Here is a 24,104-nt window from a genome sequence, read left to right as displayed (position 1 = left end):
GTATCACGTCTTACTCATAATGCTCCATTAACTCTCTTCTTATTTCTTGCTAACATTTCCGTCAATCACTTTATTCTGAAAACTTCGACAAGGCATTCTTTTGCTTTTAGCTCCCCTTGCTCCATCCATGGGCTTTTCGGGTTGCCTAACATTCTCTCTTTACTAGGGACGAGAGCCATACTAAGGTAATATTTATCCCTTCTAGGCTTCTAGTGCCTATGTTTGTAGTACTCACATCCAGATGTACTATTTTTGAGTGCACTATCTAGGTGTCTCACAAGGAGATTTATTAACATATTTGCAATATCTTTCGGAAATGTCAAACAATCAACCCATTATTTTGGGTCACTTTAACCCCAGCCGGATCCTGATATCCGTCCTTTTCTTATACTACTTCTGTTAGCTTCCATAGGGCATAAATAAGATGGGTGTGGCCAATTGTACATACCTCTGTAATTGTTGAAAGTAACTCAAAATGCTTATATTTCTCTGCTTGAGTTGCAAATACTGATATCCTTCATGAACTGGGCGTCTCATACCCTTCCTCACCTTGCTTCTTTTACTTGTTGAAACTTGTATCTATCTTCTAAATCTCTTATCCCTTTTTACCATAAGAGTGAATAAATATTCTTGCTTTAGGGATCCTTATCAAGAAGCTTACACGTCTTAGTATCCACATGTTCTGCTGGAGACCTTACCTCATCATAAGCATGATGCAAAATTGAGTTCCTCTGACTCAATTCTTCCACAACCATATTCAATCCCTTACCAGCCGTCTTTCTAGATGTCAGTATCATTGTATTAGGAATATAATAGAATTTAGAAATCTGAATTCTTACAAGTGAGCTCTACCACACGATCTAGAGTAAGAAGAAAGAGTGACAGTCCTAAATTCCCTATAGCCTCCTGCTTATAAGTGTGTTGCATGACACACCCATAAACAAGACTCTACTAGACACGGCTTGTAGACTTCCTAGGATAGAACTGCTCTGATACCACTTTTGTTACAACCCAACGCGATGGGCCGCAACCACCCGGTACCTTACTCAACCGAGTACCAACATAATGTATTTTTTCGTATCATGCTTATCATAGGTAAATGAGACAAAAAGGCTGCCATAGGATAACCATATTAAAACATGTAATTCCAACTTATATATAAGACATACATGTCTATAAGACCAAATGACCACTCGTACACTGAACATAGGCCGATAAGACCATACAATCTTTTACGTACATGGCATATGTCTACAAGCCTCTAAGAGTAGATAAATACCATAAAGTCCGGGATAGGGCCCCGCATTACTAAACAATACACGTCCAATTCATACTGATCAAATAAACAACTCCGGAGCAAATGGAGCACACCAACATCTTCCGCTGATCTGATAGCCTACCTGGAGGACTCTCGACCTGCGGGCATGAAACACAACGTCCCTAGGAAAAAGAGACGTCAGTACAAATAATGTACCAAGTATGTAAGGAATGAAAATCAGTAAATAATAGACATGAGAGAAACATAGAGTAAAAAACTGGACATGTAAGTCTGGATAACTCTGTAAATTATGAAATACTTATAGTGTCATGCATATGCATATGAATGTCATGCCATGCATAGGTACATGTGATCACAACATCATCAAGCCTCTGAGGGCATCCCATCATATCATTCTAGGGCAAAGCATATAAATATCAAACATCATTTTATTAGAGATATCAAGCATCATTTTATTAGAGATGATGTTCTTAAGGGAAATATAGAACAATCTTTTGTTGGAACTACTGATCAATTAGCAGATATCTTTACTAAGCCATTACTATAGGACAGATTTTGCTTTTTAAGAGAACTACTTGGTATTGTTTGCATTAATCATTAATATTAGGACCTATGTGTTACTATTACTTTTTGTATGCCTAATGTTCAAACTTTGTTAGTTTTTTTATCATTAATTGCGCCTCCGAATATCCTCCCTTTTCCTCTCTTTTCACATCCGTTATAGAGTTCAAAAAAGGAAAACCAATCGTCACGTCTGTTCAGCTGATACCCCTTCCTTTTTTGTACTCAACCGTCAGAAACCCTTATTTTAATACATGAAAACCCTTTGTAGTCTCCATCATCCCCATTTCCTAGAAACCCTCTCCAAAACTCTCTCTCACCAAAACCTCTTCCATGGCCAAACACTCAAAAAATCCTTCTGCTTCTACCAAGAAGAGTACTTGCTCTAGAACAAAACCCTCATCTCGACCTCCAGAACATGTAGACCTAGGGTCCGACCATTCAGAAGGTTTTGCCTCCTCTCAAGCGGACCTATCAGATCATTCTCATACTTTAGGAGAAAAATTCCTAGGAAAAAGGCCTATGGAAGAACCCCCTAAATCCTTTACTCCAAAGAAGTCGAAAATAGATCTCTCTAGTTCTATAGAGTCTGACCTAAATTTTTGGGATTCTCCAAATAGGGATTTTTTCATTGCTTTGAAAGACAAGCCAATTGCTCATGGCAGGGTAGTCGACCTTGATGACATGGAAGTCCTAAAGTGTAAGGTAAAAGATCTGTTTGTTCATCAGGGCTGGTCTAAATTCTTTCTGTTCCCCTTCTTCACCCTCTTAGAGTCTATGAACCCTAGTGAAAATGTTTTATGAAATCTTCGCTCCAGTAAGTATGATAAATTGGAATCCTTAGTGTTAGGGAAGCACATTGTTCTTGATTGTGCCATGTTTGATTCAATTTTCCAGTGTGAGTGTTCTGTTTTTCCATGCTTTGCAAAAATTCCTGGCCTGATGACTTTGAAATAACTTTTGATCAAGCAAAACGGTGCATTGCTGAGTGTCCATATGAATCTATCCCAAACCAGTTAGGTCCTAGTGATGTTAGCTTTGAACTCTTCTTCTAGCCCACACTGTTGCAACTACTCTGCTTCCTCGTACTAGCTCTTTCTCCACCTTCTCTCAAAGAGATGACTTTCTTGTCTATTGCCTTGTGACAAAACTCAAGATCAAACTATCCTCCCGGGTCATCAATTTTATGATTGAGAGTGCTGATGATCCCACCAGTCTGACTTATGGCATGGCCATCACTCACATTCTGGAAGCTCATAATATTTCAATCTCTGAATATCCCTCCATCTTTGTTTCAAAATCTAACAATTCCAGAGCGTTTGCAAGTATGGGGTATATGTGTGTGAAGGGCTCGTGGGTTAAGAAACAAGAAGGTGAGATCAAACATGCTCAACCTAATCCAAAATCCAAACCCTCTGTTTCCCATCATAGTCCAGTATCCCTGACCTTGCTGAGAAACTAGTTGCCATTGACAGTCAGCTGTCCTACATCAAAGATCTCCTTACTGCTACTCAGTCCACTATTGGAGATATTCATGCAATATAAAAAGAGACAGGGTCTGATGTTTCAAAGATAAGAGTTGCAGTTCTTAGAGTTAGGAAAAATGCAGTCATAGCATTCAAGGAGGTACACGATAGGCTTGATGGAGTGACTGTCTTAGCCAGTGCCAGGTTTGATCAACTGAAAGAGGCGAGTTGCAACACTCTTACTTATTTCTTGCGTCGTTAATGTGGAAGTTTAAGACAATATTTTTGCTGTGCTGTTTTGGACTGGATAACCAGTCGTTGGATGATTTTTGTTTGCTTTTATTTGCGCTGTCTAGACAATATGTTTTGTTTTGCCATAACTCTGCAAGAATATCATGCTATAAATCGTGTTTTAGTATATAGTGTGTTGTTATCTTATCCCTTCTTTGCTGATGCCAAAAAGGGGGAGAAAAGATATGTATATTCGTGCAGGTAGTGCAGGTACATCCATTGCAGGGGAAGTCGACTATAGAAAAGAAGTCCCAACGGCACCTCTTGAGCTAGAGATCCTGTAGAAGCAGTCGACTAAAGGAAGCACCTATTGAGGGGGAGTCAACTGCACTCATTAAGAGGAAGTAAAATATCGGGAAGTCAACTGATGTTTACATATATTATTTTGTCATCACCAAAAAGGGGGAGATTGTTAGGTTTTAATTTTAATGATGAAAAATAATATAATTGCTTTTGGTATAGGGACTCAAGGAAAGCATCCAAGATCGAAAAAATCAAAAGGAAGGAATCAATCAACCAACTAGAGATCCGGCAAAGAAATCAATCAGAAATTGATTGAAGTGAAAAAGAAGCATTGAAGATCTTGCAAGATGATCAATCAAACTGCTATTTCTGCAAGGACCAAAAATCAAGTAGTAAACCCGGAGCTATCAGGATTTGTAGAAGGAAAGCTATTAAAATTCTCTTATCAAGGAAGAGGAACGACAGAGAACCTTATTCTTGGAAAGAATCAATTTCTTTCCAAGAATCAAATCTCTTGGGTTGTCAAATCTCTTTAGCAAACAGCCTCCTACAAAGTATTTATACACATCCTTAAGCCTTAGACAAATATACTTTGATCAAACCAAATACCCTCTCTTTGTTCCACTGCAACAAACATTGTAGCTCTACTGTGTAACAATTTAGAGAAGAAAGAGAGAAAAATACCGGTGAGGCATTGTATCCAAAAGAAATGAGTGACATAGGAACTAAGCTATTAGTGTAAACCACTGTAACGACCTGTCTGGTCGATTCGAGAGTTATAGCCTTGTTCCCCCATTTCCTACTCCTTTTATATTCTTTAGCTATATTTTGACTTACTGGGTTAGTCGGTTTGGGTCTGGTGAGGTTTTGGAGTGAATTGAGACACTTAGTCTCTTATGAGAAGGTTTAAGTTGGAAAAGTTGACCGAATATTGACTTATGTGTAAACGACCTCAGATTTTAATTTTGATGGTTCCATTAGATGCGTTAGGTGATTTTGGACTTAGGAGCACATTCAGAATGTGATTTCGAGGTCCGTAGTGGAATTAGGCTTGAATTGGCGAGTTGAAAATTTGGTGATTTTGGTCGGCAGTGAAAAATTTGATATCGGGGTCATAATGGATTTTCAGAAGTTGGAGTAGGTTTGTGGTGTCATTTATGACGTGTGTGTAAAATTTGAGGTGATTCAGACGTGATCTTATAAGTTTCGGCATCAGTTGTAGAAGTTTGAGGTTTCAAGTTCATTAAGCTTGAACTGGTGTGATTCATGTTTTTGTCATTGTTTGATGTGATTTGAGGGCTCGATTGAGTTTGTATGGTATTTTAGGACTTGATGGTACCTTTGGTTGAGGTCCTAGAGGCCTCGGGTGAGTTTTGAGCGAGTCTAGACATTTCTACCACTCTAATATTGTTCTGGTGCTTTGAAAGTGTGGACCAAAGCAGAAATATGCGAACCACAGAGGAGGGGTGCGGACCGCACAATTTTTCTACGGCCGCACTCTTCAGGGAGTTCTGCAGATCCACTGGTCTGACTTCGGAAGACTATATCTTTTGATCTACAAAGAATTTTGCGATTATTCAACAACAAAAGTTGTAGCCAAAATACTAAAGCCTGGCAGTGCAGCTACCAAAAGGTGTGGCCGCACCATTTTTATGCGACTGCAAGAGCTGGGATGTGCGGCCTCACTTGGAATTGTGCGGACCGCACAGTGGGAGTTCGGAGGATGCACTATATAAATGAGGTTTATGGCATTATTTCACATGCTGGACCTAGGGAGCTCGGTTTGTGGCGATGTTTCGTGGGTTTTTCAAGAAATTCATCGGGGTAAGTGATTCTAACCTGGATTTGGTTAATATACATGAATATATCATTGATTTCATCATCCGATTAGTACTTTGAGGTGGAATTTGGGGAAAATTGTAGAAATATCATAAAATGAATTTTTGGGATTTGAATGTCGATTCGAAGTCAGATTTGAGGGAAACTAGTATGGTTAGACCCGTTAGTGAATGGGCTTTTCGGTTTTGTGACTTTTTTCAGATTTCGTGACGTGGTCTCAGTGGCCGGGTTTGAGCCGATTTTGGGATTTGAGTCCAATTAAGTAGTTTTCCTTATGGAATTGGTTCCTTGGCATATATTGATATTGTTGTATTACTTTCGTCTAGATTCGGGACATTTGGAAGCCGATTCGAGAGGTAAAGGCATTGCAGAGTAGGATTTTGGCTTGGTTTGAGGTACGTAAAACTTTCAAACTTGGTTCTGAGGGTTAGAAACCCCGAACTATGTGTTATGTGGATAGTATTGAGGTGACGCACCTGCCAAGTGACGGGCGTGCGGGCGTGCACCATGAGAATCGTGACCTGGTTCATTCCATGTCACCGTTTAATGACTCTTTCTTATTGATATATGAGTTTCCACTATCTGATAAAGTAATTAAGCTCTAAACATGCTAGATACCATGTTAGGCCTTCATGCCGATACTGTTGGTACCCCTAGTGGTCGTTTCTTGCTGTCATTTCACTGATTTCATTGTTATTTTATACTCAGTCATATTTATGCATTTCATATCATATCCCAGTCTTAGTTGTTATTATTGGCATAACATATAATTATTTCCGGGCTAGTTTCCATGGCATTGTGAGCCCGTGGGTGAGTCTAGAGAGTGATGGCTGAGTAAGGCCAAGCGCCTGATTATGAGTGACGGTTATGGGTCAGGATGCATGCCGCAATAGCTATAATGATTATGATAGCACTTGGACAATAGGAGCCCCTCCAGAGTTTGCACACCCATAGGGGGCGCAGATGATATTATTAAGGGATGGATCTTCCCTGGACGTGGATCTTGTCTGAAGTATTAATACCTGGAGATGGATCTTATCCACAGGGCTGGAATGGCCTTCCTCGGTTCTGAGTGACTGTTAATAGTGATGTGTATATATATTCCAGGATGGATCTTCCCTGGGCATGATGGCCATATATACAGTACCGGGTGGTTGATCACTTGAGAGTGGAAGTATATTGTGCATTTAATACATTTTGTGCATTGGCACGTAGAGGTTAATTGAACTATATATCTCCCATTGTCTAGATTTGTATTTACTTTACTGCTTGAGCTGAATACTTGAATTGAAATCATGCCTACTTTTCTGTACAGTTTACTTCTGTTTACCTGTTGAGGTTATGTTCGCCACTACCTATCAGTGCATAATTTGGACTTGTTACTTATTGAGTTGGTGTACCCACGTTACCTCCTGCACCTTGTGTGCAGATCCAGGTATCTCTGGGCACAGTAGCAGCTGCTGATATTTTCTGTTGCTTATCATTGGAGTTAGTAAGGTAGCTGCCTGGCGACCGCAACCTTGCTTCTTTTTCTTTATCTTCCCCGAAGTTGTATTTTGGATTTTTCTCAGACTATGTTAGTCTTGTTATTATCAGAATAATTTGTAGTAGTTGCTCATGACTTAGTGACATCCCGGTGTTTGGGGCTTTATTTTCCGCATTTCTATTTTTGAGTTCAACTTTTGTTTTCTTTTATGAAATTCTGCTAAACACGATGTCTTTTGGCATAGCTTTTAATGAATTGTTGTAGTATTGTGGAAGTCGGCCGACCAAGTACTATTGATAGGCGCCATCATGACAGGTTTGAGTTTAGGGTCGTGATCAGTTGGTATCAGAGCCTAGGTTACATAGGTCTCACACATCATGAGCTGGTTTAGTAGAGTCTTACAGATTGGTACGGAGACGTCTGTACTTATCTTTAGGAGGCTTCAGAACTCTTAGGAAACTTCACATTCTTGAATTCTTATCGTGCGAATCTATTGATTCTGGTAACTAAACTTTTATTATTCTATTCTCTCATAGATAGTGAGGATACATGCTACCGGTCAGGAAGGACAACCACTAGTACCACCAGTTGGGGCCGCGAGAGGCTGAGGCCGCGGTAGAGGCCGTGGTAGGGGCAGGGGTGTGGCCCGCACAAGAGCTAGGGCAGAACCTGCAGATCCATCAGTTGCCCCGGCAGAGGATCAAGTCCTAGTTGTGGATGCACCAGCGGGACCAGCTCAGGCACCAGCTGTGCCCTTCGTGATTCCAGGTCTTCAGGAGACCTTAGCTCAGATTCTGAGTGTGTACTCCAGTCTTGCTCGGTCGGTCTCTGTTTCTACTATAACAACCACTTCCCAGGCTGGGGGAGACACTCAGACTCCCGCCGCCCACACACCCGAGCAGGTTGTTTAGGGACTTCGGACACCGGGGCACCACCAACCCAGCCGGTTGCAGTTGCTAAGGACTATGTGGTTCCCGCCATGCTTGAGGATGAGCATCGTAGATTGGAGAGGTTTGATAGACTTTAACCTCTGACTTTCAGTGGTGCGGATGGCGAGGATGCCCAGGGTTTCTTGGATAAGTGTTAGAGGATCCTCCGTACAACGGGTATTTTAGAGACCAGTGGGGTCTCGTCACTACTTTTCAGTTCTCAGGAGTTGCCTTCACTTGTTAGGAGGTTTATGAGAGGTGTAGGACGGTTGATGTAGTGCCCCTTACATGGCAGCAATTCTCCATTCTCTTCCTGGAGAAGTATGTGCCGCAGTCCCGCAGAGAGGAGCTATGCAAGCAATTTGAGCAGTTGCGTCAGGATGGTATGACTGTGATGCAGTATGAGATGAGATTCTCTAAGTTACCTCGTCATGCTATCTAGTTGGTTCCCAAGATAGGGAGAGGATAAGAGGCTCATTAATGGCCTCACATATCAGCTACGAATTCTTCTGACTAGAGAGAGGGTGTCTGGTGCTTCTTTTGAGGAGGTTGACGACATGCTTGGGAAATAGAGTCGGTTCATAGTCAGGAGAGAGTTGAGAGGGAGGCCAAGAGGCCTCGGGGATCTGGTAGTTTTGGTGGTGTTCCTTCGGGAGGTTAGTTTCACCATGGCAGGGGCTGTCCCTTCAGGCATGCTCAGACGGCTTGTCCAACTTACCATGGCGCATCATCTAGCCATGGTTCTCATAGTTCACATTAGGGCCACTCATATCTCAGTGCTCTTCCAGCTCAGAGTTCGTCTCATGCACCATCAGATCAGGGTTCATATATGCCTGGTCCTTCTAGTGGGTATCCTGGTGCTCAGGGCTCCCTTCAGTCCCCACCGTCATTTCTAGGGAGAGGTTGCTTTGAGTGTGGAGATTTGGGTCATATCAAGAGGTTTTGTCCCCACTTTACGGGAGGTTCATCCCAGTAAAGGAGTCAGCTTTTGGCTTAAGCACTAGTTACTTCCCCACCCGCCCAGCCGGCTTATGGTGGAGGTCAGTCAGCTAGGGGTCGCCTTAGAGGGGGAGGCCGATCAGGTGGCGGTCAAGACCATTTCTATGCACTCCCTGCCAGACCAGATGCTATTGCTTCAGATGCTGTGATCACAGGTATTATCTCAGTTTCCACAGGGATGCCTCAGTATTATTTAATCCTGGTTCCACTTTTTTTATGTGTCGTCGTACTTTGCTCATTATTTGGATGTGCCCCGTGAGTCTCTTGTTTCATCTATTCATATATCTACACCGGTGGGCAATACTATTATTGTAGATCTTGTATATCGGTCATGTGTAGTAACTATTGGGGTATTAGAGACTAGAGCGGATCTGTTACTGCTTAGTATGGTTTAATCTGATGTGATATTGGGCATGGATTGGTTGTCTCCATTTCATGCTATTCTATACTATCACGCTAAGGCGGTGACATTGGCTAGTCCAGGAGTGCCACGTATTGAGTGGCGAGGTTTGTCAGATTATGTTCCTAGTAGAGTGATTTCATTCTTGAAGGCCTAGCGGATGGTTGGGAAGGGTTATCTTTCTTATTTGGCCTTTGTGAGGGATGTCAGTGTGGAGACTCCTACTATTGATGTAGTTCCGGTGCTGAGGGATTTTTTGGATGTGTTTCATGCAGACCTGTCGGGCATGCCGCCAGACAGGGATATTGACTTCAAAATTGATTTGGTACCAGGCACTCGGCCCATTTCTATTCCACCATATCGTATGGCACCGATGGAGTTAAAGGAATTGAAGGAACAATTTAGGAACTCCTTGATAAGGGGTTTATTTGGCTTAGTGTGTCACCTTGGGGTGCACCTGTCCTATTTATGAAGAAGAAGGATGACATTATGAGAATGTGCATTGATTACAAGCAATTGAACAAAGTCACAATCAAGAACAAGTATCCTTTTCCTCGTATTGATAATTTATTTGACCAGCTTCAAGGAGAAAGGGTGTTCTCCAAGATTGACTTGAGTTAGGGTATCAACAGTTGAAGATTAGGGACTCGGACATTTTTAAGACGGCTTTCAGGACCCGATATGGTCATTATGAGTTCCTTGTGATATCATTTTGGCCGACCAATTCCCCAACATCAGCTATGCATTTGATGAATAGTGTGTTTAGGCCTTATCTTAACTCGTTTGTTATTGTATTCATTGATGATATCCTGGTGTACTCTCATAGCCAGGAGGAGCACGCTGGGCATTTAAGAGTCGTATTGCAGCGATTGCAGGAGAAAAAACTTTATGCTAACTTCTCCAAGTGTGAGTTTTGGCTTAGTTAAGTGGCATTCTTGGGGCACGTGGTGTCCAGTGAGGGTATTCAGGTTGATACGAAGAAGATAGATGCGGTTCAGAGTTGGCCCAGACCGTCCTCGGCTATGGAGATTTGGAGCTTTCTTGGTTTGGCGAGTTATTACCGTCGGTTCTTACATGGATTTTCATCTATTGCATCACTTTTAACCAAATTAACCCAAAAGGGTGCTCCTTTTAAGTGGTTGGATGGGTGTGAGGCAAGCTTTCAGAAGCTCAAGACCCCCTTGACCACAGCTCGAGTGGTAGTTTTGCCATCAGCTTCAGGTTCTTATACAGTATATTGTAATGCTTCTCGGGTCAGCATTGGGTGTGTGTTGATGCAGGAGGGTAGAGTGATTGCTTATGATCCTCATCAGTTGAAGCCCCATGAGAATAACTACCCTGTTCATGATTTGGAGTTGGTTGGCATTGTTCACGCGTTGAAAATTTGGAGGCACTATCTCTATGGTGTGTCTTGTGAGGTGTTTACTGATCATCGTATCCTCCAACACTTGTTCAAGCAGAAGGATCTCAACTTGAGGCAGCGGAGATGGTTGGAGCTGCTAAAGGACTATGATATTACCATTTTGTACCATTCGGGAAAGGCCAATATGGTGGCCGATGCCTTGAGTAGAAAGGCGATGAGTATGGGTAGTCTTGCATTCTTTCCTATTGGTAAGAGACCTCTTGCAGTTGATGTTTAGTCTTTGGCCAATCGGTTTGTGAGATTGGATATTTCGGAGCCTAGTCGGGTCCTAGCTTGCGTGGTATCTCGGTCTTCCTTGTTTGATCATATCAGAGAGTGCCAATATGATGATCCTTATTTGCTTGTCCTCAAGGACAAGGTTCTGCATAATGATGCCAGAGATGTGACTATTGGCGATGATGGGGTATTGAGGATGCAGGGTTGAATATGTGTACCCAATGTAGATGGGCTTTGGGATTTGATTCTTGAGGAGGCCCATAGTTTGCGGTATCCCATCCATCCAGGTGGTGTGAAGAATATCAGGATTTGAGGCAGCACTATTGGTGGAGGAGGATGAAGAAAGACATAATTAGGTTTGTAGCTCAGTGCCTTGATTATCAGCAGGTGAAATATGAGCATCAGAGACCGGGTGGCTTGCTTCAGCAGATAGAGATTCCAGAGTGGAAGTGGGAGCGGATCACCATGGATTTCGTAGTTGGGCTCCCACGGACCTTGAGGAAGTTCGATTCTATTTGGGTGATTGTGGATCGGCTAACCAAGTCCACGCACTTCATCCCTGTGGGTACTACTTATTCTTTAGAGCGGTTGGCTGAGATCTACATCAGAGAAATTGTTCACCTTCATGGAGTGCCAGCTTCTATCATTTCAGACAGAGGCATGCAATTTACATCGTAGTTTTGGAGGATCGTGTAGCGAGAGTTGGGCACCCAGTTTGAGTTGAGCACAACATTTCACCCTCAGACGGACGGACAGTCCGAGTGCATTATTCAGATATTGGAGGACATGTTACGGGTGTGTTTCATTGATTTTGATGGTTCACGGGACAAGTTTCTTCCACTTGCGGAGTTTGCTTACAACAACAATTATTAATCGAGTATTCAGATGGCTCCGTATGAGGTTTTATATGGGAGGCGGTGTATATCTCCAGTGGGTTGGTCTGAGCCAGATGAGGCTAGGCTTTTGGGCATAGACTTAGTTCAGGTTGCATTGGATAAGATGAAATTGATTCAGGAGCGGCTTCGTGCAGCGCAGTCAAGACAAAAGAGTTATGCCGACAGGAAGGTCCATGATGTGACTTACATGGTTGGGCAGAAGGTTTTGCTAAAGGTTTCACCCATGAAGGGTGTTATGATATTTGGAAAGAAGGTCAAGTTGAGTCCTCGATTTATTAGGCCGTTCGAGGTGCTTTGAAGGATTGGAGAGGTGGCTTATGAGCTTACCTTGCCACCTAGCTTGTTGGGTGTGCATCCAGTATTTCATGTTTCTATGCTTCGGAAGTATATCGGTGATCCATCCCATGTTTTGGATTTCAGCACGGTTTAGTTGGATGGTGATTTGACTTATGATGTGGAGCCAGTGGCTATTTTGAAGCGGCAGGTCCGAAAGTTGAGATCAAAGGATATAGCTTCAGTGAAAGTGCAGTGGAGAGATCAGCCCATGGAGGATCCTACTTGGAAGACCGAGCGGGAGATACAGAGCAGATATCCACACCTATTTGAGACTTCAGGTATGTTTCTAGACCTATTCGAGGACGAATGTTTGTTTAAGAGGGGGAGGATGTAACGACCCGGTCAGTCGTTTCGAGAGTTATAGCCCCATTCCCCCATTTTTCTACTCCTTTTTGTTCTTTAGTTGTATTTTGACTTACCGGGTTAGTCGGTTTGGGTCCGGTAAGATATTGGAGTGAATTGAGACACTTAGTCTCTTATGAGAAGGTTTAAGTTGGAAAAGTTGACCGGATGTTGACTTATGTGTAAACAACCTCAGATTTTACTTTTGATGGTTCTGTTAGTTATGTTAGGTGATTTGGATTTAGGAGCGTGTTCGAAATGTGATTTGGAGGTCTGTAGTGGAATTAGGCTTGAATTGACGAAAGTTGAAAATTTGGCGATTTTGGTTGGCAGTAGAAAATTTGATATCAGGGTCAGAATAGATTTTCGAAAGTTGGAGTAGGTTAGTGGTGTCATTTGTGACGTGTGTGTAACATTTTGAGGTCATTCAGACATGATCTGGTAGGTTTCGGCATCGGTTGTAGAAGTTTGAGGTTTTAAGTTCATTAATCTTGAACTGGTATGCGATTCATCTTTTTGTTATTGTTTGATGTGATTTGAGGGCTCGATTGAGTTTGTATGGTATTTTAGGACTTGATGGTACCTTTGGTTGAGGTCCCGAAGGCCTCGGGTGAGTTTTGAGCGAGTCCGGACATTTTCGGCACTCTAAGATTGTTCTGGTGCTTTGAAAGCGGACCACAGCAGAAATATGCGGACCATAGAGGAGGGGCGCGGACCGCACAATTTTGCTGCGGCCGCACTCTTCAGGGAGTTCTGCAGATCTGCTGATCTGACTTTGGAAGCCTTTATCTTTTGATCTACAAGGAATTTTGAGATGATTAAAAAACAAAAGTTGTAACCCTTTATGTCTAGTTTCTAGAAAGAGAAAGAAGTCATCATTTGGACATGTTTAGCGAAAGTTATTGCCAAAATACTAAAGCCTGGAAGTGCAGCCACCAAAAGGTGCGGCCGCACCATTTTTATGTGACCGCAGGAGCTGGGATGTGCGGACGCACTTGGAATTATGCGGACCACACAGTGGGAGTTCTGAGGATGCACTACATAAACGAGATTTAGGGCATTATTTCACATTTTGGACATAGGGAGCTCGGTTTGTGGCAATTTTTTGAGGGTTTTTAAAGAAATTTATCGGGGTAAGTGATTCTAATGCGAAATTGGTTAATATACATGAATATATCATTGATTTCATTATCCGATTAGTACTTTGAGGTGGAAATTTAGGGAAAATTGTAGAAACTTCATAAAATGAATTTTTGGGATTTTAATATTGATTTGAAGTCGGATTTGAGTGAAACTAGTATGGTTGGATCCGTGAGTGAATGAGCTTTCGGGTTTTATGACTTTTGTCGGATTTTGAGATGTGGCCCAGGGGTCAGGTTTGAGCCAATTTGGAGATTTAAATCCAATTTAGTAGTATTCCTTATGGAATTGGTTCCTTGGCATATATTGATTATGCTGTATTACTTTTGGCTAGATTCGGGACGTTTGGAGGCCGATTTGAGAGGCAAAAGCATCGCAGACTAGGATTTTTGCTTGGTTTGAGGTAAGTAATACTTTCAAACTTGGTTCTAAGGGTTCAAAACTCTAAACTACGTGTTATATGGTTAGTATTGAGGTAACACACATACCAAGTGACGGGCGTGCACCGTGAGAATCGTGACCTGGTTCATTCCATGGCACCATTTAATGACTCTTTCTTGTTGATATCCGAGTTTCCATTATGTGATAAAGTAATTGAGCTATAAACATGCTATATACCATGTTAGGGTTTCATGCCGATACTGTTGGGACCCCTAGTGTTCGTGTCTTGCTGTCATTTTACTATTATTTTGTACTCAGTCATATTCATGCATTTCATATCATATCCCAGTCTCAGTTGTTATTATTGGCATAACATATCACTGTTTCCTAGCTTGTTTACATGGCATTGTAAGCCCGTGGGTGAGACTGGATAGTGACGACTGAGTAAGGTTTAACGCCTGATTATGAGTGATAGTTATGGGTCGGGCTACACACCACAACAAATATATTGATTATGATAGTGATTGGGCCATATGATCCCCTCCGGAGTTTACACACCCACAGTGGGCATGGATGATATTATTGAGGGATGGATCTTCCCCGGACATGGATCTTGTCCGAAGTATTTATACTTGGAGATGGTTATTCTCTACTAGGGTGGAATAGCATTCCTCGATACTGAGTGACTATTGTGAGTGATGTGTATATATATATTCCGGGATGGATCTTCCCTGGGCCGGATGTTCATATACAGTACCGAGTGGTTGAGCACCTGAGAGTGGAAGTACATGGTGTATTTCATACATTCTGTGCATTGGCGTGTAGAGGTTAACTGAACTATATATCTCACATTTTCCAGATCTATATTTACGTTACTGCTTGAGCTAAATACTTGAATTGAAAGCATGCCTACTTTTCTGTACAGTTTACTTATGTTTACCTGTTGAGGTTAAGTTCGTCACTACCTATCAGTCCATAGTTTGGACTTGTTACTTACTGAGTTGGTGTACTCACGTTATCCCCTACACTTTGTGTGCAGATCCAGGTATCTTTGGGCACGGTAGCGGCTGTTGATATTTTCTGTTGCTGTTCATTGGAGTTAGTAAGGTAGCTGCCTGGCGATCACAGACCTACTTTCTTCTTCTCCATCTTCCCCGAAGTTGTATTTTGGATTTTTCCCAAACTATGTTAGTCTTGTTATTATTAGAACAATTCGTAGTAGTTGCTCATGACTCAGTGACACCCCGATGTTTGGGGCTTTATTTTCCGCATTTCTATTTTTGAGTTCAACTCATGTTTTCTTTTATGAATTTCTATTAAACACGATGTCTTTTGGCATAGCTTTTAATGAATTATTATAGTATTGTGGAAGTCGACTAGACTAGTACTATTGATAGGTGACATCACGATAGGTTTTAGTTTAGGGTCGTGACAACCATACCATTCACGTTGTACTCGAGAAACTCATTCACTAAAAGAGAACTCTCTTGCAACCCAAGGGGACTGGACTAGGATTCACACTGAATCTGAACCAGTATAAAATTCCGGTGTCTTTAATTCCTGCACTTTATTTCTGCATCTTAAATTCTGCTCTTACTATTATCTCGTTATTACATCTAGTCAACTATTTAGAAAATTAGTCAACTTGTAGTGATTAAAATATAAAAATAAACAATTCACCCTCCCTCTTATACTTTCAAAAATTAGTTGCTTTATGTAGGCCTCATAACATGGTTAGTATAAGCTTTATTAGTGTCTGTTGTAGGTTTAGACTAAACAAATAAATAAATGAATTCTATCTTCAGATTAGATGGTTCACTCAATTTATTTTTGTTTTCAGTCGCATAACTACTCATTAGTAAAATATCTTCTATGCAGCAACAAAATAAAATACTTTTTGTGTATCTGGTGCAAAGAAAAGAATTAAGCCCATGTGTGAAGCAGCAAACTGCATAAGTGAATATGTTTCATGTTTGATAGTTGAAAGTTTTAAATTAGGCTATAAATGTAACGACCCGACTGGTCATTTTGAATATCTGTACTTCGCTCGGTGTTTTGAGGGCTCGAGTATCTCTGCATGATGCACTATGACTTGCGTAAATCCTCGGTATTGGTTTTCAAGTTATCCGAAATCAATTTGGAAGAATGAACTTCAAGATTTAAGTTCTAAGTTGGAAGAATTGACCAAATTTGACTTTTTAGCATTTGACCTCGGAATGGAGTTTTGTTAGTTCCATTAGCTCCGTTGGATGATTTTGGACTTAGGAGCGCATTCGATTGTAATTTGGAGGTCCGTAGCTGAATTAGTTTTGAGATGGCGAAAGTTGGATTTTTGGGAAGTTTGACCGGGAGTGGACTTTTTGATATCGGGTCAATCGGAGGTGATTTGATAAGTTTTGGTATCTGTTGTAGAAGTTGAAGTTTCAAAGTTCTTTGATTTCAACTTGAGGTGTGATACATCGTTTCGAGGTTGTTATGCGTGATTTGAAGCTTTGAGTAGGTTCATTTTGTCATATAGAATTTGTCTGCAAAATTGTCTCTCTCTCTCCCCCCTCTCTCTCTCACTCACTCACTCACACACACACACATAGAGATGAGGAGTATATACTGTTTGCCCTAAAATTTGAGTAATAATTAAACTTATAATGTGGTTTTAAGGATACATGATTTCACCTAATACCAATTGGTTAATTCATAGATAAGGATGAAATTAACAAGAATACAATAAATCAAACCAGTTTGCTAGCCAGGTCTCGACCTCAACTTAGGGTAGTCTCGAGGTGGGATAGTAAGAATAGTGAATGGTAAAACAACTCTAATGAACAATAAGCAAAATACTATAAAAGTGAAGAGTGTATATATTCTTATCAGTGAACAATGATGCCCTTACAAATGAATGGGATACCTCTTTATATAATAGAGGAGTCCTAAACAAGGTACACTTCTAATTATAGTAGAAAACCATATTAACATCTAATTAACCACTATAGATTGATTCGTTCCGAGATTCGTGCCACGATCATCGACCAATCACGAATATCTCGCCTTTTCCGTTATCAAGCTAGGCCAATGCCACTCGAAGTCTGCCTCTTTCTGGCCACAATCGATGTCAACCTCGATTCGTACTCAACGTACTAGCTCTTTGATGTGACATTCCACTCTCGACCAGAGAATGAAATCGGGTAGCACCGATTTCTACCATATACAGATAGTCCCCTCGTTTCTTAGAGTAAAACTATAAGAAACGACTTGAGCCTCGATTTTTAGGAGACCCTGATAATGATGTCATCCCCATGACGTAAGCGATCGAAGTGAGCAAAACGTCCCGTCGGTACATCTCCCCAAACCATTAGTGCTTTCCAGTGGACAATCAACCTCTAACACCACACCGTGAACCTATAAATACAGTCTCTTTGGTTGAATCAAAACTTTACTTTCACCTCCACCAAGTTTTCTAAGTTTCTTACTCTCTCCGTCTCTTCTCTTTCACCACCCATTGAGTCAACTTGGTTAGTACCAAAAATACAAAGTTTCACTTTTTTCTGCTTCCTTCTACCTGAATCAATGGATAAAACCTCCAAGACCGTCCCTCAAAAGGAGAAAGTTTCTTCCTCTTCTTCCCGACCGGCCGGTAACAAAATGCCGGTGGAACCGCTCCCTCACGAGTATGTTCCCGGCCCTTGTGTCTTAAAATTAGACTTCAAAGTCGAGAACCCTCCATCGATCCCTAGCCGATGTGAACATATGTCGAGATATATCTGCTCAATAACAGTGGGCCATCTCAAGGCTACGAAGAGAGACAATAATTGGAGGGCCGAGGTCGTGGTGCAAATCCCTGCTCCTGAAGAGAGCATTACCACCTATGTGGAGGGGTTTCTAAGTGTCTACACTTACCCCTTCACATTGGGTCCTCTCGACCCAGTCATTGTCGACTTGTGCAAGAGGTACCAGGTTACCCTTGGCCAGGTTCACCCCTTATTCTAGCGTATAGTGATCATGCTCCGCTTCTTTTCCAGCAAGGCTAAGGGGTTGGAGTTTACTCTCAGCCACCTCATACGGTTATATCGACCTCGTCTTTTTCAAGGGTTGATAAAGATCCAATGCCGAGTGAGAAGGAATTGTTAGCAAGCATCGATGAGGACAAGGATCGGAGTTGGATGAGCTGGTTTGTGCGGGTAAGAACCTGCGACTTCATCCCATAGGAGAAACTGCCGTTCCCGGAGAAGTGGAACCCCGATTGTAAGTAACGTATTACCTATTAGTCTTCATATTCTGTTTTTGCTTTATGTAATACTTTCATCTGTTATGCAGAAGTTGCTTGGATGCCTCACGCGGTCCCCAACATCGAAGACTAGGTTCGGAAGTTGGCTTCGACTTCTTCCTATGCCGACCGCTGCTAGCGTGGCTTGGTAAGGGGCACATGGGAGGCCAATAATCATGGTAAGCTTATCCTGTATGACTTCGATGCCTTCTTTTGAAAAGTTTCTTTTTATTTATACTTGACTCCTTTTTATGCAGGCCTTAGAGACATTGCTGAAATGAGGCCGACCCTGCCTGGGGAAGAGGCCGAGTCCCCAATTCTGAGGTCGGGGAAATATAACAAGAGGAAGAGGGTATCGGAATTTGAGGACCCCCAACCTACAAAGGCTATAACTTGAAGACGCAGGAAAGATGTCATCCCTCTGACTATAGAGTCAGTCTGCCTGCTGGTGGAAGAAGAAGAGGAAGATGAGAGAGATGACTCAGTGCTGGTGGTTCGAGCAAAGAAGCCGGTCAAGGCTGCCAAGCCGGAAGCGATTGTTAAAACCCAGCCTTGTGATGAGGAGGCCTCGAAGAAAGATTCGGGAAAAGCCTCCGAATCGCATGAGGTTGAGGTTATCCCTTGGCTATCAACGAATATACTAGAGGGGGCCAGTTTTGAGACCCCTAGGGCTGAACATGGCGCCCTGAGAGATTCGCTCGAGGTTGTGATAGTAGGTCACTCTCTTTCTCTACTAGCCTTTTCTGAGGAGGCTATAAGGGATGCTCGGGCTCTACAGACCTCTGACATAGGTGGAGTGAGTCCCCAGAAAAGAGGATCCCTTCCAGGATTATTTTACCAGGGTCGATGATGCTGCTAATCTTAGTGATGCGTCTACCCTCTTTGGAGAGGCCCAACGCCTTTTATCTCGAGTAAGTACTAATCCCCGTTGTTGCAATTTTCTTTTCCATCTTCTCCCTTTAACCTAACTTGTATTTTTCTTCTCATATAGGGTTTTACTAAGTCTCAGGCCGACTTGAGCCAATGTGAGGTCGAGCTACAGAAGATATCGGAGGAGAGGAATGCTTTGAAGCTCCTTTGCGGTCAAAAGGATGAAGAGCTCAGGGATCTTCGAGCATACTTGGCCCAGGCTCGTAAGGAAGAGGCCGAGCTTGACGAGCAGGTAAATGTCCTTTTGAGAACATATGGGCTTGACCCAATAATGGAGGCTAACACTTAGATGTCTTAGTTGCAGCAAAAGATTGAAACATCAAGCTGCTCCGGGGGGAAGTCCATCAAGTTGAAGCTGGCTACAATTGATGAAAAAAAAACGTGGATCGCCTAGCTGCAGAGAAAGAGGTTGCCTTGGTGTGGCTGTCATCAACCGAAGTTCAACATTGGAGTACTAAAGATAAGAGCTCAACCGAAGCCAAAAGGATCAAAGAGCTTGAGGCCGAGCTTGCTGAGGCCAAGGTAGAGGTTGGAAAGGCAAAGGTCTTAGCTGACAAGTCCATAGCCATGTACCTAGCTGCTGCCGAGGCTGCCCAAACTCAGTTGAGGGAGGGCGTTGATCGAGCATCAGTGGAGTAACGATCTGGCCAAGTACCAATCTCGGAGGGAGACCCTCTAGGAAATCCATGCTCTAGGTTTTAACCTCTCCAAAGAGATAGCTCAAGCTAAGGTGCTTGAAGATGATGCCAGGTTGCTTGCCTCCTCCTCCTCCGATGATGATGATAAAGGCATCCAAGGCGTGTCTGATAACGACGAGGGTCACGAAGGAGAAGCTCTCCCGGAGGGGGAGATCAACCTCAGGCATATTTAGGATTTTATTTTTCTTTTTCTCTTTTGTAAGACCCTTGTCGATCCCTTGTATATTTTTTTGCCTATATATATATATATAAAGAAATTTCCCTTTTGGATGCCTTCTCAAATTTTGCCTTCAAACATGTTTCGTGCCTTGTACAATTTTAGCACAATTTTATGCTTCAACAATATGTTCGAGGTTTTGGTTTTAAATGACTTTGATCGAAGCCACGATAATACTACTTTTATAGTCGGATTCGAGTGAAACCTGAACTCAAAGCTAAAAAACCTTTAGGTTTGTTTTGAACGTCACAGGATCCTCGATATATAATCGAGTAGGTTCATATTTGATTTCGGGATAGCGGGACTCTTAGGTTCGATTCCAGTGAGAACGTGTTCTCGAACTCAAAGTGTGTTAGCCCTTGGGCTCTTTGAATTGCGATGATATGGCCTCTAAAGGATGGCTATTTTTTCCCTCTTTCGGCTCAAAGACTTAGTAAAATCTTCTTATGCTTTAGTATATATATATATATATATATATATATATATATATATATATATATATATTGAGGGTTTAGTGTTGATCAAAACCCCTTTGTTTTTTTGTTCCTTAGCACAAGTTCGTATTTGAATAATTCGATACCTCTTATGGTTTTTGAGGGCTGATTTTATTGAAGCCCTTTGATTATTTTGCCAAGGGTAGCCTTTTTAAACCTGTTTTAAGAGAATTCGAAGGACTATTTGCGGGGTTCAGACGTCTTCGAGCTGCGTTAGTTTGGCCGTAGCCTATGGGTGTGACTCTTGATCTTACTTACCCAACAACACTTCGAACTTGTTTGAAGTGTTAGTCCCCGAGAGTGATGGCCTTGACCTATAAATTTGAGGGGTGCCTCTTTGAGGTTTTTAGAAAGTTCAAACATGTTTATTTGTGATGGCAATACCCGAGTATGAGGTTAATTGCTCGAGTTTTAGTTGCGATTGGCTTTTGAGCCAATTTTTGTAAGTACGAAATTTTAAAGTAGAAATTTCACTGAGGCATGGAACACTTGATACGGAAAAAATACTTCTTTCAATATATCATTCATGCATACATGTTTTGTTATTAGGGCTCGGGTAATCTAAATGGTGATGTTTTTTTGACCATTTGACCCTTTATAAAAAATTTCTATCGAGACCTTGTTGGTACGAAGTATCTCCTTTGAAAACATAACATCCGAGGGTGATGCCCTCTAATATTCAAGGTTGATTGTAGGGAAGACTCAAATCCTGTTTGAACTGTCCCAGGTAGCACATATTATTGTTGCCTTGTTAAAAACCTTGCCGGAAAAACCCATTTGGGATAAAAATCGATCTAATAGAAAAAAGAGTGCAACACGTGCTTTAAAACCTAAGGTCTTCATGTTAAGAGCTTCTCTACATCTTCAATCGAACACCTGCAACACGTGCTTTAAAACCTAAGGTCTTCATGTTAAGAGCTTCTCTACATCTTCAATCGAACACCTGCAACAAGTTAGTATCGAATATAAATGAAAAGGGATAAAGTCGTACCTTAGTAATAATATCGTTTGAGGAGCAACACATTCCAATTGTTCGGCAATTACTCGAACTCTATCGTGCCAATTTTGAAAGATCCCTTTTCGATAACCCTGAGGACTTGATATGGCCCTTCTCAATTTGGGCCGAGTTTTCCTTCATTTGGGTCTCGGGTATTGAGAGTGACTTTTCTCAGAACTAAGTCCCCGATTCGAAAGTGGCAAAGATTGGTCTTTCGGTTGTAGTATCTTTTGATGTGTAGCTTTTGTGTTGCTATTTTAATGAGGGCGAATTCCCGTTTTTCATCTAACAGTTCGAGGCTTGTGTTCATAGCCTTGTGATTTGACTCTTCTGTTTTATATCGAAACTTGACACTAGGCTCTCCGACTTTGACCGAAATCAGAGCTTCGACGCCATACACTAGGGAAAATGGTGTTGCCCTTGTGCTGGTTTTTGATGTCATTCGATATGCGTAAAGAACTTTAGGTAAGACCTCTCTCCATTTTCCCTTAGCATCATTTAATCTCTTCTTTAGATTCTGAATGACAGTCTTGTTTGTTGATTCGGCCTGTCCATTCCCACTAGGGTGATACGGTGTTGACAATATCCTTTTTATTTTGTGTTCCTCGAGGAACTTCGTTACTTTGTTGCCGATGAACTATTTTCCATTGTCGCATACTATCTCGGCCAGTATCCCAAATTGGCATATGATGTGATCCCAGTTGAAGTCTATATCTTCCTTTTCTCTGGCTTTCCGAAAGCATGTGCTTCAACCCATTTAGAGAAATAGTCTGTCATAAATAAAATGAACTTGGCTTTACCTGGGGCCGATGGCAGAGGACCTACGATGTCCATCCCCCATTTCATGAATGTCCATGGGGATAGGACTGAATGAAGTTGCTCTCCGGGTTGGCGGATCATTGGCGCATGCCTTTGGCATCTGTCACACTTTCGAACGAACTCCTTAGTATCTTTTTCCATATTGTCCCAATAGTACCCTGCTCTGATGACTTTTGAACCAGTAATTCGGTGCTGGAATGGTTCTCGCAAGTGCCTTCATGGACTTCTCATAGAACATAATCGGTGTCCCCTGGTCCCAAACATACTGAAAATTGTCTCGAAGGTCCTCCTATATAATTTTCAGTCTTCAGCCAATGTGAATCGAGTAGCTTTAGTTCGTAGAGCCCTCGATTCTTTAGGGTCCGATGGGAGCTTTCCGTTTTTTCAAGTACTTGATATATTTATTTCTCCAATCCCAAGTTAAGCTTGTGGAGTTTATCTCAACATGGCATTATTCGATAACCGACTTTGAAAGTTGTACGACAGTCCCCGAGCTATTTCATCATCTTCGACTGATGAACCTAAGTTTGCAAGGGCGTCGGCCTCACTATTCTGTTCTTGGGGTACATGTTGTAGGGTACATTCTTTGAACCAGTGTAAGGTTACCTACAATTTATCCAAGTACCTTTGCATTCGATCTTCTCGAACTTCAAAGTTTTTGTTGACCTGGTTAACCGCTAGTTGGGAATCACACTTGGCCTTGATGACCTCAGCTCCCAAACTTGTATCCAGCTCGAGACCTACAATCATGGCCTCATACTCGGCCTCCTTGTTAGTCAAATTAGGGGTTTTGATAGATTTTCTAATAGTGTTGCCCATGGGAGGCGTCAAAATGATGCCCAGCCCGGACCCCCTTCACATTCGAAGCACCATCTGTAAAAAGGGTCCACACCATTGATGATGTACCTAATTTTAACAAGAGTTCCTTCTGGACTTCGGGTATGAGGGTTGGTGTGAAATCAACTATGAAGTCTGCTAAAATTTGAGACTTGATGGTCATTCAGGGTAGATATTCGATATCATATCCACTGAGTTCGATGGCCCATTTGGCCAATCGGCCTGACAGTTTGGGCTTATGCAAAATATTTCAAAGCGGGTAAGTGGTTAATACACCTAGAGGGTGACATTGAAAATACAGTTTTAGCTTTCTAGAGGCGCTTATTAGTGCAAGTGCCAGTTTCTCTAAGTGTGGATATCTAGTTTCTGCTTCTCCTAGAGTTCGACTTACATAATAAACATGGAATTACGTACCTTGCTCTTATTGAATCAAGACACCACTTACCGCGATCTCTGAGACTGCCAAGTACAAGTAGGTATTGCTTCAATTCTTCTAACGCCTGTTGGCATTCCAGGGTCCAGGTGAAAACGTACTTATTTTTGAGTAGAGAGAAGAATCTATGACTCCAATCCGACGATCTTGATATGAATCGGCCTAGAGCGGCTATCTTCCATGTTAGCCTT

This window comes from Nicotiana sylvestris, chromosome 7 (assembly GCF_000393655.2).
Source record: "Nicotiana sylvestris chromosome 7, ASM39365v2, whole genome shotgun sequence".
Classification (NCBI taxonomy): domain Eukaryota; kingdom Viridiplantae; phylum Streptophyta; class Magnoliopsida; order Solanales; family Solanaceae; genus Nicotiana; species Nicotiana sylvestris.
This window is presented reverse-complemented; position numbering follows the sequence as displayed.